The 13,263-nt window shown below is 24.8% G+C and overlaps 1 long non-coding RNA gene across 1 annotated transcript in view; it reads right to left on the bottom strand.

Annotated features, from left to right (window-relative positions):
* The window catches only part of LOC126899478 (uncharacterized), a 7,490-nt gene extending 3,277 nt beyond the window's left edge, over window positions 1-4,213 (bottom strand). Inside the window, exon 1 of the long non-coding RNA XR_007702602.1 lies at window positions 3,694-4,213. This is a non-coding gene — a long non-coding RNA (uncharacterized LOC126899478). The remainder of the gene's footprint in view (window positions 1-3,693) is intronic.
* Between the last annotated feature and the right edge of the window lie 9,050 nt (window positions 4,214-13,263).

Genomic DNA, 13,263 nt, shown 5'->3' with positions numbered 1-13,263 from the left:
GAAATCGATTAAAAAATTATCAAATTTCGGAGTAGATGAATATCGTAGCAATATATTATCTGATGGAAAAATATAACCCTTATCACTAATTAATAAATATTAATTAATATAATAAAATAGCGTTATAATTGATTACTGTCTATTAACGAATAATTATTACAATAAAGATCCCCGAAATGTATTCGACTTTTGATAAAATAGGTACATAAAGGTAACAAAGCTGGCGTGAGCCCTTAAATTTTTTTTTGGAGGGGAAAGAAGAGCGATTCCAATTTCCAGATGTAAAATCTTTTTTACCTCTCCTTATTAGTGCTTATTATAACATTGTAAGCACATTAATATTATAACATTCAATTAGTTTAGTTAAAAAATATAGAGGTACGTCTTTATGATGAANAAAAAATATAGAGGTACGTTTTTATGATGATAGTATTCGTTATTAAACAGATGCGTTTATAAAGATATTCGGTATCCCATTCTCTAAAACTGTCATTACAATTAGTTTCATATGAAATCAAACAAAAATATGATTTAATATCATTTCATTGTTCAAAGGTGGGTAACGAAATTAATTCAGCCCAGTTTGGATTTGACCGCAATCTGGAGAGACTTGATGAGGGGGCTTTGTCTCCTAAAATTCTGCCATAGACTATACCGAAAATGAATTAATTTGTATTTCTTGTTGTATAGAAATATTTTTTTAGATTAGGTAAAAAATTATGTAATTAGAGTTCCCAAATATTTTGTTGCAATACTCCTACGCTCTAGTCAAATTAAGTAAACACAAGGCAGTTATAAGTTAACAGTGGACAATAGTTTATGATTTATCATAAACTTACAAAAATCTTCTGCTTAGTAAATTGATTTTAAACTTAACTAACTCGATATGCAGTCAATTCATTAAATAATATAATAATGTAATATTGAAACTGTACAACTTTTTTTATAGGACATATATATAATTACATTTTTACAAAACATAATACATTACATTACGTGATTTTATTTTGAATATTAATTTTTATTTTTTTTGGAATATGCTTTCATATTCTAAAAAGTACATATAAAATTAATTCAAATTTTTAAAAAAACTTCATTTTGTATTTATAAAACAATACATTTGTATTTGCAGGATACGCGTTAAGCTAACGAGATGAAAACATTGGCAAAATAATGATCTTTTCGCAGTATCGGCCTGGCTCAGAAGGCCCTCATTATATTTAAGATTTTTTTCTCACTGGACCACTGAGAAAATTGTCCAACAAATTTAATTATTATTAAAAAAAGGAAAGGCTATTCAGATATTTTTTTCAAGGAAATATTAAACTGATTTCAATAAATGTATATTAGATTTTAAACAAAAAGAACTTTAAATAAATCATTTTTTACTCCTTAGTATTTTTAACTTTTTTTTGAGCACCACTGGAGATTATAATGGTTTTACTTATAATTTAACATTGATTATAAAACTCATGTCACAAAATTAAATTTTTTTAACGATGAGTTAATATATTTTTAATTTTATATGACACAGAATTTTTAAATAAGAAAAAATTAATTCTACTTATATATAACCAAAACTTACTAATTCTTAGCATAACTCATATTAGACTTGTAGCAAAACTTACACAGTTTAATACTATTTTAATTTTTTTTAATATAAGTTAAAAATAATTTTAGTAATTAATTTTCAATTAAAATTGCTGAAAGAAAAATTAATCATACTCTTCTGAGTCTATAAAAACCTATTGGAAGAAACTTCCAGAAAGTAATAAAACTAAAAAAAATGTGTTCCACAATTACTGTATTGAAGTTATACTGTGTTATTTTATACTTAGATATCCTAATGCAGTACAGGAAATAATCCAGACATCCCCAAGAATGATTTTATATTGTACAAACAATTTTATGTGTTATATTAGTTATTATTTTTTAATATTACACACTTAGGAATTAATCACTAATAAAATTGCACAAGACAATTTTTACAGCACATATTTGTTATAGAAAAATTAGTTTTCAAATGGATCTCTTAGATGTTAAAAAATAAGTTACTGTTAGATAAAATTTTGTGGATCGACTGAAAAAACAGTTAACTAACAGTTTTTTGATTTGATGAAAATATTTTGTAATTATTGGATAATTAAAAAATAAAATTCTCAAAGATAAATATATATTCTAACAATAGAGAAAACTTTTTCAAAAATGTACATTTGTATTAAACACTATTAATTTTATGTTACTTAATGAATGACTATTATCATTCGAGTATTAATAACATATGTCAAATGTGAGAAATTGTACCAGAAAATAATAAGCAAAATGTATATTATTGTATAATAACTATAGTAGCAAATAAATGCTAATTGAATAGAACATTTTAATTTAAATTTTACAATATTATTAATAATAATATAATTCATTTAATAATGTAGTGTTTCTGTAGCCACGTGACCCTGACGTTGCAACATATACGATCAATGCGCCCTATTACTAACAATGTAATCGAAATATAATATAACTTTCGATGCATAATCAAACTATCGATAATGTCGGAGTTTTTACTATCTCATTTTTTAAATTTAATGTCGGAGTAAAACCCGTCATAATTTTGGTAACCTATGAATCAGATGGTCGGAGTACCAGATGTTCGTAACAATTACTACTTTGTCAAATGTCGAAGTATGTAAATGTCGGAGCATCATCAGTTCGTGGCAAAGGTGCTCTCCCGTTTTTATATATGAATATTCAACATTAAAATTATGTTCGTTTTGTATTATATTTGGAATTTATATCTAGCTAACCCGGTAAACATTGTTTTGCTATATATTTCTAGTGAATTATAGTGTGAAAAATATCTAACTTATTGAAAATGTGTGGGGATGGTGAGTTTGAATAACATTGAAAAGTATGTTAATAATATTTGAGTGTTTTCATGGATAACGGATGAGATTATGTTATTGTAGAATATGGGGATGACATTAGGTTCTATGGCAATGATCGTTTTATATTTTTTATAAGATTTCTATTGTGTTAAATACAAACGTGATAAACGTTTGTGTTTTGGATATTTAACGGTTCATGAATCAAATGTGATATACTGTGAGTAAGGTATCGTGTTATAGCGGTATAGTTTGTAAAACTGTATAGATCTCATCTTCCTACAGGTATGAATGGTTATTGGGACTGTAAAATTCTTTGAATATATGTGTTCTTTTATAGGAACATGCATTTTATTATTTACGTTAATATTTTAGGTAATTTGGAAATGAGTAATATTGTAGTATAGATATGATAATATATATATTTTAATTGTATTTTAGATGATTTGAAAATGAGTTATACAACGTATTACACAGATATTTGTACGAGATAAATAACCAAAACATTTATTAATTATTAATATAGTTTTCTGTAATTAGGGACGGCGCCAGAATTTTTTTCCTTGGGGGGCGGTAAAAGGCAAAACAATTTTTTTGAATGGGCGAACACAACACTACATTAATCGGTAAAATATTTTTTAATGATTTATATATAGTACACCAATTAACTTTGCATAACCTACTGCATATAATATAACATTTTAACACACTAGTAATGTTTAAAATGAAAATGCAATCAATGAAAAATGTATAAAATACTTATAGTAAGTAGTACGTTTATAATAAGAAGTATGTACTGTTAAATACTTACTTGTGTTGATATCTAAATTAATTTGAACATTCCACGATTGCGTCAAATTTGTAATATCAACCACTGTATTTGTGGTTTTTTTTTTTTTGTTATCCATTATTATTAGTTGACCGTTTGAAACACTTGTTTGAGTACCAAAGTAAGAATCAATTTTTTGAGTACTCATGTTGGAATTTTGTTTAATGTATATTGGATTTTATAGTTGATTTATTAAAATGTATTAAGGAAACAATTTTATTGAATAATAGATCGAACACAAAAACTGTATACGTACTACGCGATAAAACAGCAAAAGTACCTACAGTACCTATTACGAACTACAATCGAAATTCGAATGATGTAGTTTATAAAATATTGAAAATAAATAAAAATAATCTTTTAATATCAGTTCAATACTCAGCTGATAGTTGTCATTTCGTCAATCGTCCACTTGTCGTCGTAATTTAGATAATAAAATTAAAAATAAAACACAAAAATACATATAAATATATGCACCAACGGCAATATTACCACACACACACACACACAACTGTGAACTGTACATACTGTACGAGGACACGATGTGTAGAATACCCACGATTATCACAATTTAGATGAACGTGGTTAATAATAATTCTTTTGAATTTAAATCGTACGAATTTCAATGATATCGACATTACGACAAATGAAAACTATTTCTATATTGCTTAACGATAAAATATGATTATTTACTTTCTTCAATAACACGGATCATATAATACAACGATAACCGATAAATCACCAACTCAAATCAAAATTTCTGTGATGATTGAGGGGGCGTGAGAAGGGCGAGAATCTGTCCATAGGGGGCGACTGCCCACCCTCGCCCCCTTTTGGCGCCGTCCCTGTCTGTAATGCTGGGAAGATTGATGTTGTAATGTGTGATAAATTTCATTTAAGTTTGGATTATTAAAAAAATTAACATTGTGGGGTTTATCATTTGTTTGAAATTTAATACTATTTATGGTCTCTTTTTCATCTAGAAAAGGTGCTGTAGAAATTGTTTCAGTATTCTGTGTTTTAGAAAATTTTTTAGAATATTTCTTATGCATAAGAAAATGAGTAAGGCTGGAACACAATCCTGCTAGGAGCTTAACTCATGAATGTATCATATAAAATAGAAAGATTAATAGAGGTGTTTTAACAGGTTAATATTAATTTGGTTATGAAAAATATACCTATGAATCCACTTATACCATTTTCCAAACCAAAGAAACCATCCATAGATCTTTTGTAAATATTTGATTCAAAGACCTTGATCTCGAATTTTATAGTCTAAAGTTTCACGAGCTAATAAATTTTGTGCTATGTTAACTTCTTGTGGGGATAATAATTGTTTTTAAAAATAGTTCATTATTTCTTTTGAATACTGGACATAAAATAAGCAAACTTTAAAAGGATGAAATGGCTAATTTTTGTAAACAAATTTGACGTCTAAATTATATTGTTTCATTGTTAGATTTCTATATATATCAGTTATTGAAGAACTAAGGAAATTTTCTATTAACACACATTTTGAATGATCATATGCCATAAGATCTGTGTTATAGTTTGAAATTGGTTGGGCTTTAAAATTTGAAAAATATAATGGATCAGTTAAAATAAGTAATCGTGGGTATTGTGTGGCTATGGTTGATATTGAACATGCGTTCAATAATCCGGTTTTTTTTTTAGAGCGAAAATTATTTTATCAGATTGTAATATATATGTACGAGTTTCTTCATTGTCATTATTTTTGGAAGATACTAAATTTGCTGGACCTTCATATAAAATATCAAATTCATGTGTATTACAGTTTTCTGCTTGTGGTTAAAAATGGTCCCAATTTATGTTCCCTAGGATGGTATCTATGTCATGAAAATTAGTAAATTTAAATCTAGTATCTGAAGGTGAAATAAAAATGTCATTATAATTTACTGTTCCAATTCTTGCAATGTATAGTTTGTATTTTGCTTGTACTACTACATTATCCCAATTTATTGGAGTTAGTAAATGAGCTACTTTGACAATTACCATCTGTAGAGATGTTACCTGCTATTGTGACAGAAAAATATTTAGTTTGGTTAATTTTTATGTTACTTATTATTATATTATTTATTTTTTATATTTTTTCAGTTTGAAATTTTCAAAAAAGAATCCACCTCTAACCATTTGTGCATCATCAAATGTACTGCACTTTGAAATAAAATAGTCAGCTAAAATATAACAAGCTTTAAATAGAACGGTGTGTGATTCAGTGTGATGTAATAATTTAATAGAAGGAATTTGTACTATTTTTGATGAGAGGTATATAATATGCATAAAAAACACTGGATAGTGCTCACTTTAGAAATAAAGTGTACAAACATTGTTGGTTTATATTACATAATATATTTTACATAATTAAAATAAAACAAAAACATTTTATTTTTAAAATATCAATTTTATTTTCCATAAATATAAAAAATTATATAGTGTAATAACTAAAAATAAAGTTGATGGGGATGGTATTAATAAAGAAGAATGATAATGGAATCATCTGTAAAGACATAATAAATAAAAATACTTTGTTTCTAGTTATTACTTGATTAGTGTAGTTAGTGTGTTTAAACTACTCTTACCTGATATATCTTGGCTGCAAATGAAATTCCACAGTGTAGAGAGAAGAAGTGATTTAGGTTTATTAGATATTAAATAAGAAGAAAAATAGTTTGTTATATAAGTATATATTGTAATTGATTAAAATAATTATTCTAACATGAATTCATTTTAAGTTAAACTGTTGAACTATAGTAAGAATGAAGACACCAAGTCACAATATAAAATAGATAAAAAGCTGCAAAGTAAAAAGGAGCAAAGCCGAGCACTTATGTCTGAACACCAGAAGAGAAAAAATAGAAGTGACTCTTTGACGGATGTCAAAGGGGTGATCAGATCTTAGGTCTGTTATAATGAATCATAGTAATAAAATTTTTTGTGATAATATAAGTTATTTAATTGAAAGAAAGGTGTCCTTTACAACGCGGTACGAGGAGCCATTTGTATTGTATCATTGTTTGTTTAGGATATGTAATTGAACAATGACAAGTAATGTTTTGTATATTGCTAATCCATATGTGAAACTGTATGAGATCATTTATGGCTTATTCGGTACGGATTATGTAGACAAAATTAAACTATTACACACCTCAGCGGCGTCGGTATGTAATGGTAATCGTTGATAAGATGTATGAATTTAATTAAGTAATAAATGAATATTACAATAGAATTTCACATTAATATTAAAATATGGCTCCACGAGAAGAAGTGAAATGTGGAATTACTTCACTGAGCTTGAAAATAATAAAGCAAAATGTTCTTATTGCAGTAAAATACTGAGTATTACTGGTGGATCCTTTGGCAATTTGAGCCGTCGCATAAAAACTGTTCATCCTACTACACTCATCCCTAAAACAAAAATTATAAATAGTGAAGAACATTTAGTAGACGATCCTAAAAACCATGGTACTTTTCTTTAAAACAATTTAATTATTGTAGATATATTAAATTAAATATATATTTATTTATAGGTATATTAGATAACCAAAATAAGGAAAATATTACAACAAATGAATTAAATAATATGACTAAAACTAAAAATAGTCAGAGTAGCATTACAAATTTTTTATAATATAAAAAAAAACGGTATCAATCCAGAGATCTAAACAAATATATGAACAGTTTGCAAAAATGATTGTTACAGGGTAATTACCTAGTTTAGTTAAAAATGTGTAAATAAATTAAATACAAAATAATTTTTTAAATGCTTAAAAGGAATAAAATATAGACAATTTTTGGCCTTTTTTTGATTAAATCTTTGGAAACTTCGGTTCCATTTTTTAATTAAATCAATTATCTAAGAATGCATACACACTATGAGTAATTTAAAGGCGCTTGCCACATATAGTATAATCCTAAAACATGCTTTATGGGAAAAACTCTCAACCCTTGAGAAGTGGTTCAACCTTAAAAATTTTTTTTTGTAAAAAACAGAACTTCTTACAGGGCACTCAGTACTTCGATTTCTAACAATGTTCCTTAAAAATACAATAATACAGTAGTAATAAAAAAATGTATAAAAATTGATCAAATTTAAACTCATATTACACCATTCATATATAAAAATTAAAAAAACCATGTCCAATACATCCTGGAAGAAGTTCTGTTCTTTACAATAAAAAAAAAATTAAAGATTGGTCATTTAGTGGGTAGTGTGAGTTTTTCCTGTAAAGCATGTTTTTGGACAAAAAAATTAGGCCCCTTAAATCTTCTACAAATTTTGTATTTTATTANATTGAAATACGTATTGAGAAAAGGACAGAAGAAAACGCTATCTTTTCATGATTACTGTGTATACATATGATGATAATGTGTATACATTACAAACTTGGCATTAATACCTTGATAAGAAATTAGATAAGGCAATTATTACTTATCACTATCATTCAAAAGTATATTAAAAAGATAGCGTTTTCTTCTGTCCTTTTTTCAATAGGTATTTCAATGTTTAATACCGTAAAATAATACATGAAAATTCAAATTTTCACAAACTTCAAAACGCTACAGAATATTTACTATTGAATATTAATAAGATATTTTTTTACTAAAATTTTTCTTAAATTCTACTCTACAAAATAGCTATCTTAGATTTTTTTTTTACATTTTATTAAAAATTTAAAAATAATTAATATTTTTAATAAAATGTAAAAAAATTAATTATTGAGATATAGCTATAGACCTAACGTATAACTATTATTAAAAAAAAAAACCAGCTAAAAATATTAACTGGATCAAAAGTTATTTAAGTTGTCAGTGAGTGGTGGGCCACCTGTATATTATCATAAAACAACATACTATATTTATTAATAATTTTTTTTTTAAATGACAAAATTTTTATCATAATCATATTATCATTCTTTATTTATACCATTAAAAATTTTTTTATATCATTATTTATTTCATTTTCCCTAATGTAATTTAAATCAAAATTTATCCTATTTTTTTCACTTATATTATTTATGTTGTTATTTTTTTAATTCATATTATAATCATTTTTGTAATTTAACATATTTTTATTAAGCGCATTCGAAATAATAATCTACCAAAATATAAAATTCAGTAATATCAGCATGACTCAGCTGAAGATAATTTATGTCCATTTACAGTTTTACATGTTTACAAAGCTGTGAAAAATAATTTTAACAAGATATTTTAAAATTTTGAACTTGTACCTTAAAACTAAATTATAATAAAAATTTCCTTAACGCTTTTGAAAAAAAATATTTTTCAATTTTTTGACGAAAATTACTTTATATTTGATTATATTGCAGTAAAAAGTCGGACGGATCGAATTGGTCATACAGCAGTGTCTAAAGTGCATTGTTTTAAAAAAATAATTTGCAATAACACCAATTTAATAATAAGCAAAAATTTTTTTTTTTTTCAAAAAATTCTTATCTTGAATATATTTCTTTATAATCAATAAATATAATGAAATAGGTTGCTAAGAAAATCCATCTTTAACTTTCCTCAGTAAGGTAGACTGGAGTTAGCTGACACACTTTTTTGTGTGCTCTCATATCCAAAATATTTCTGTTAGTGTTATGAACTTCATAAATAGGTCTAAAACCATACAAGGTTTAAAATGAAAAAAATATATTTTCCCAATTAATTTACCTTTTTTAGTTTACGGATGAAAACATAAAAAAAGTTGCACAACTGATCCTAAATACTTAAAACTTTCTATAAATTTAATAAAATGTTTGGGTTTTTATTTTAAATGGCATTTGAATTTTTAATATAACTTTACTCGTATAATTCGTATATGTATAATAATATATACAAATACGGGTTGTGTAGTAAATAGCTGAATAAAGTCGATATAAAATTTACAACAGTAGTAAGCAATTTTTGAATTCTCAAGCAATACAATAATGTTATACAAAAGGGAAATGCAGGGTAAGCAAATTAATAATGGTGGATAAAAGAATATAAAAGGGAAACATGAAAGGATATGGGGACTGGAAGTTTTGACGAAAAAACGTCGAGTTACGGGTCAGAAGGTTGGACGCGAGTATCTTTGTACGATCGTATTTTATATTAATCAGAACGTTTCTATCTTTTTTTATGTATATTTTTTTTTCAATTAAAAATTGTATAGTATATCTAACATTTCTTTAGGGAACAGCTAGATTTTTTTATGATAAATTATTAATAAAGTATTAAAAAACAAACGTCTTTAACTTTATTTCAGATATTAAAATTTAAATTAGGAGCTAAAATTCACATTTTAATATGTTTTCCAGAAACCTCTTGAATTTATAATTTTTATGATGAAAAACTGAAATTTTATCCCATAAAATATGTCATGGAAACATCAAAAATATAATTTATAAAATGGTACAATCAGTTTTTGTCAAACTTAAATTGATGCGGCAGTAGTATTACCGTTGTACGGATTTAGATATTAACCGGACTAAGATGGTAATACACTGGTCGTGTTGTGCGTCTCTCAATTGCTTCTTTAAACAAAACTGTCTTATTACTAATCGACGATGTTGATAAAAGTACAGATGAATATCCGCCGGCCAACAATTCGTTGAAGATTACCGGCACTAGATAAGTCCGTACTCTTATTATTCAACATTATTTTTGCGTATATTAAAGAAATCTGAAACTAGTGTGTCGTTATTTTAACGTATTTCATTTAGTAATAATGTATCAAATAGTATTATTATTACTTGTCGTCTTTAATCGCAACCAGGGCAAAATTCCTTGATAAATTTTGATATAATTATGATTCAAAATTTGAATTATAAATTGTAATTTTATTTTATTTAATTAAATTTTTTCATTTTTCTTTAAAATTTTTTTTAAACAATATTTGCATTCTTGTACTGTAATAAATGCATATGTTTTATTATTAGTCTTCATTAAGGTGCAAAATTATTATTATTGTTTTTTTTTTGAAATTTCAAAATATTTTTTAAATAGAATTTTTAGAATTTGTTTTATAAAAAATAAGATGAATAATTGTTTTAAACAAGGTAAGTTCTTTTAAAGTCATCTAAAAGATTGACTACTTTTTAGCTTTCTAAAATATAAACAACATTTTGGCTATTATATTACTAAATCCGTAAAAATTTCAAGATATCTTTTTGTTCTATTTTAATAAACATTATAAAATAGTTTTGATTTTAAATTCATTATAAAATAAATTTGTTTAAAAGCAAAATAATATTTATATTAATAACGCCTAGAAACATTTAATAAATAAATTTGATTATTTAAGATTAAAACACAATTTTATAAAAATATTTCTAACAAATATTAAAAAAAATTTTTTTAGTAGAAATAAAAATTGTATTTCCACTGAATAAAATAATTTTACTATTTATCAAATAATTTTACATTTTATCGCCGTTAGTATGCATACGCCATTGTGTATCTTAAGTATTCTTAAGTCTGGGGTATATAAATATGTACAGTATGTCGTTAAAATAAAAATTTTTATTATAATTTTTTTCTTATTCAATATGAATAGTAAAAAAGTTGTTTTAAATAAAGTTTAAGATGGCAATAATTATTAAAAAAAAAAGTGCCAACAAAGTTATTATTGAATCAAAATTTAGGCATTGTCAGTTAGATCTGAGAAATATAAAATGGACTTTAGCCTGTTGTTAATTAACCAATTGTATTCCCTATTGAGTTATAAAGAGTTAATAAGAAGTCAACAATATTAAGTATAACTTAAATTGAGATTTCTATGGTAACATTCCAATACTATTTAATAGTTGTTAACATTTTCAAGTCTAAACAAATTAACACATTGTTTTATTAATATTAAGATAAAAGAAACTTATATTATACAATATGACTATTAGTTATAATATAATGTGTGTTTATAATCTTTAATCTTTAAAATAAATTTTACTTTATTTTATATAAAGAGAAAATTTATTTACAGTTATAATTAATTTAGGGCCAAATTACGTAGGAGAACTATATAATTGAAATACACTGTATAGTTGTTATATTACAATTATTATGGTTGGGGTAATCGAAAAGGTTTTTGGTATATTTTTTTACTCGTTAAGTTAACTTGGGAAATACTACGTTTTGTTATTAAATTTTAACTTAGTTACAGTATAAGAATATAAATAATTTAACTTCGATATTCAGATTGTTGTAATGAACCTGAAGTTTACACGTTATTACAGTAATTTAAGTAGCTTAAAAGTTAATTTCTGAAAATTAATAAATTACTAAACTTAATGTTTTTATTTAATTTATAATGTTTAATGCGTTAATGTCCAGCTATGATAATTTTTATGTTGTTATTTTTCTGTAATTAGAAAAACTTTAATATTAAATTTCAATTCAAACATATCCTTATTGCATTTTTGAAAATTTGCACGACTTCATAAAAACTCAAAATTAAACATTATTAATAATGTTAATAATATTAAAGTTATTGTCAAGAAAAAATACGAAAATATGTGATAAATTAAAAACTACAAAACCATTTATCAATAATTTAATGTTTGTATACACTACATTAATTTTTAATGTTGTTGAGAACTAGAAAAATAATTTGAAAAAATATTATTCATTTTATTATAAAAATACAGGTTCAAAACTTGCGCATCTTATTTTAAATAATGTCTTATTTATTTTAAATAAATAAGTATTTATTAAGGGTTGTTATAAAAATAAGAATACTTTATACAGGGACTATACATCTTTTGAACTAGTATTTTTATAATAATTAAAAATTTTAAATAAAAACTCAGTTGTGCTCGTCTGGAGTGTAAAAATTAAAATATTAGTTATAGGTAAGAAGACGCCAGTTTTCTTAATGGTCATTATTTATGGAAGACCAGTATTTTGAAACGTTTCCATTCGATTGTGCATAAAAAAGATTTAAATACAGAAGTTATAAATCTAGGTTTACTAGTCAATTACTTAAAAAAGAATTTGTAGAGACGTTTTTCAGTTTTAAACTTGAAAAAAAAAAACTGTCTTTAGTTTTACTCAATAAGTTATCATTGAAAACTATGAATGTTTTTTTTAAGTATCAACAGAATTAAAATATATTTGGCAAAATTTAATGGAAATTTAGTAATTTTTAATTTAAAAGGGCCAATTACAAATAGAAAACAAATTGTTGGAATGTTTTTTTTTTCTTAGTCTTAAAGTAAATTTATAAACTTTAACTGGACATAGATTAATGAACACCGAAATTTACAAAATTTTCAAATAATAACAAAACTATAAATGCGTATTAGGGAAGTCTTTAATTTTGAAATGATGCACAAATTCCCAAATTTATTCTAGTACATTGAAAAATGAGATGTGAAAAATTTGGTTACGATTGATCAACTCTAACACGTGCCACAAAAGACTTAAATACTTGATATATGGGATAGTTTTTCAGTTTTTTAATTATAAAAACAGTTACTAACAGAATTTTGAAAACAAGAAGCGTCTTTTGGGAAAGACGAATTAGCTTTACATGGTATATTAATAAAGCAA

This window comes from Daktulosphaira vitifoliae, unplaced genomic scaffold (assembly GCF_025091365.1).
Source record: "Daktulosphaira vitifoliae isolate Bord-2020 unplaced genomic scaffold, ASM2509136v1 Scaffold_2, whole genome shotgun sequence".
Classification (NCBI taxonomy): domain Eukaryota; kingdom Metazoa; phylum Arthropoda; class Insecta; order Hemiptera; family Phylloxeridae; genus Daktulosphaira; species Daktulosphaira vitifoliae.
This window is presented reverse-complemented; position numbering and strand designations above follow the sequence as displayed.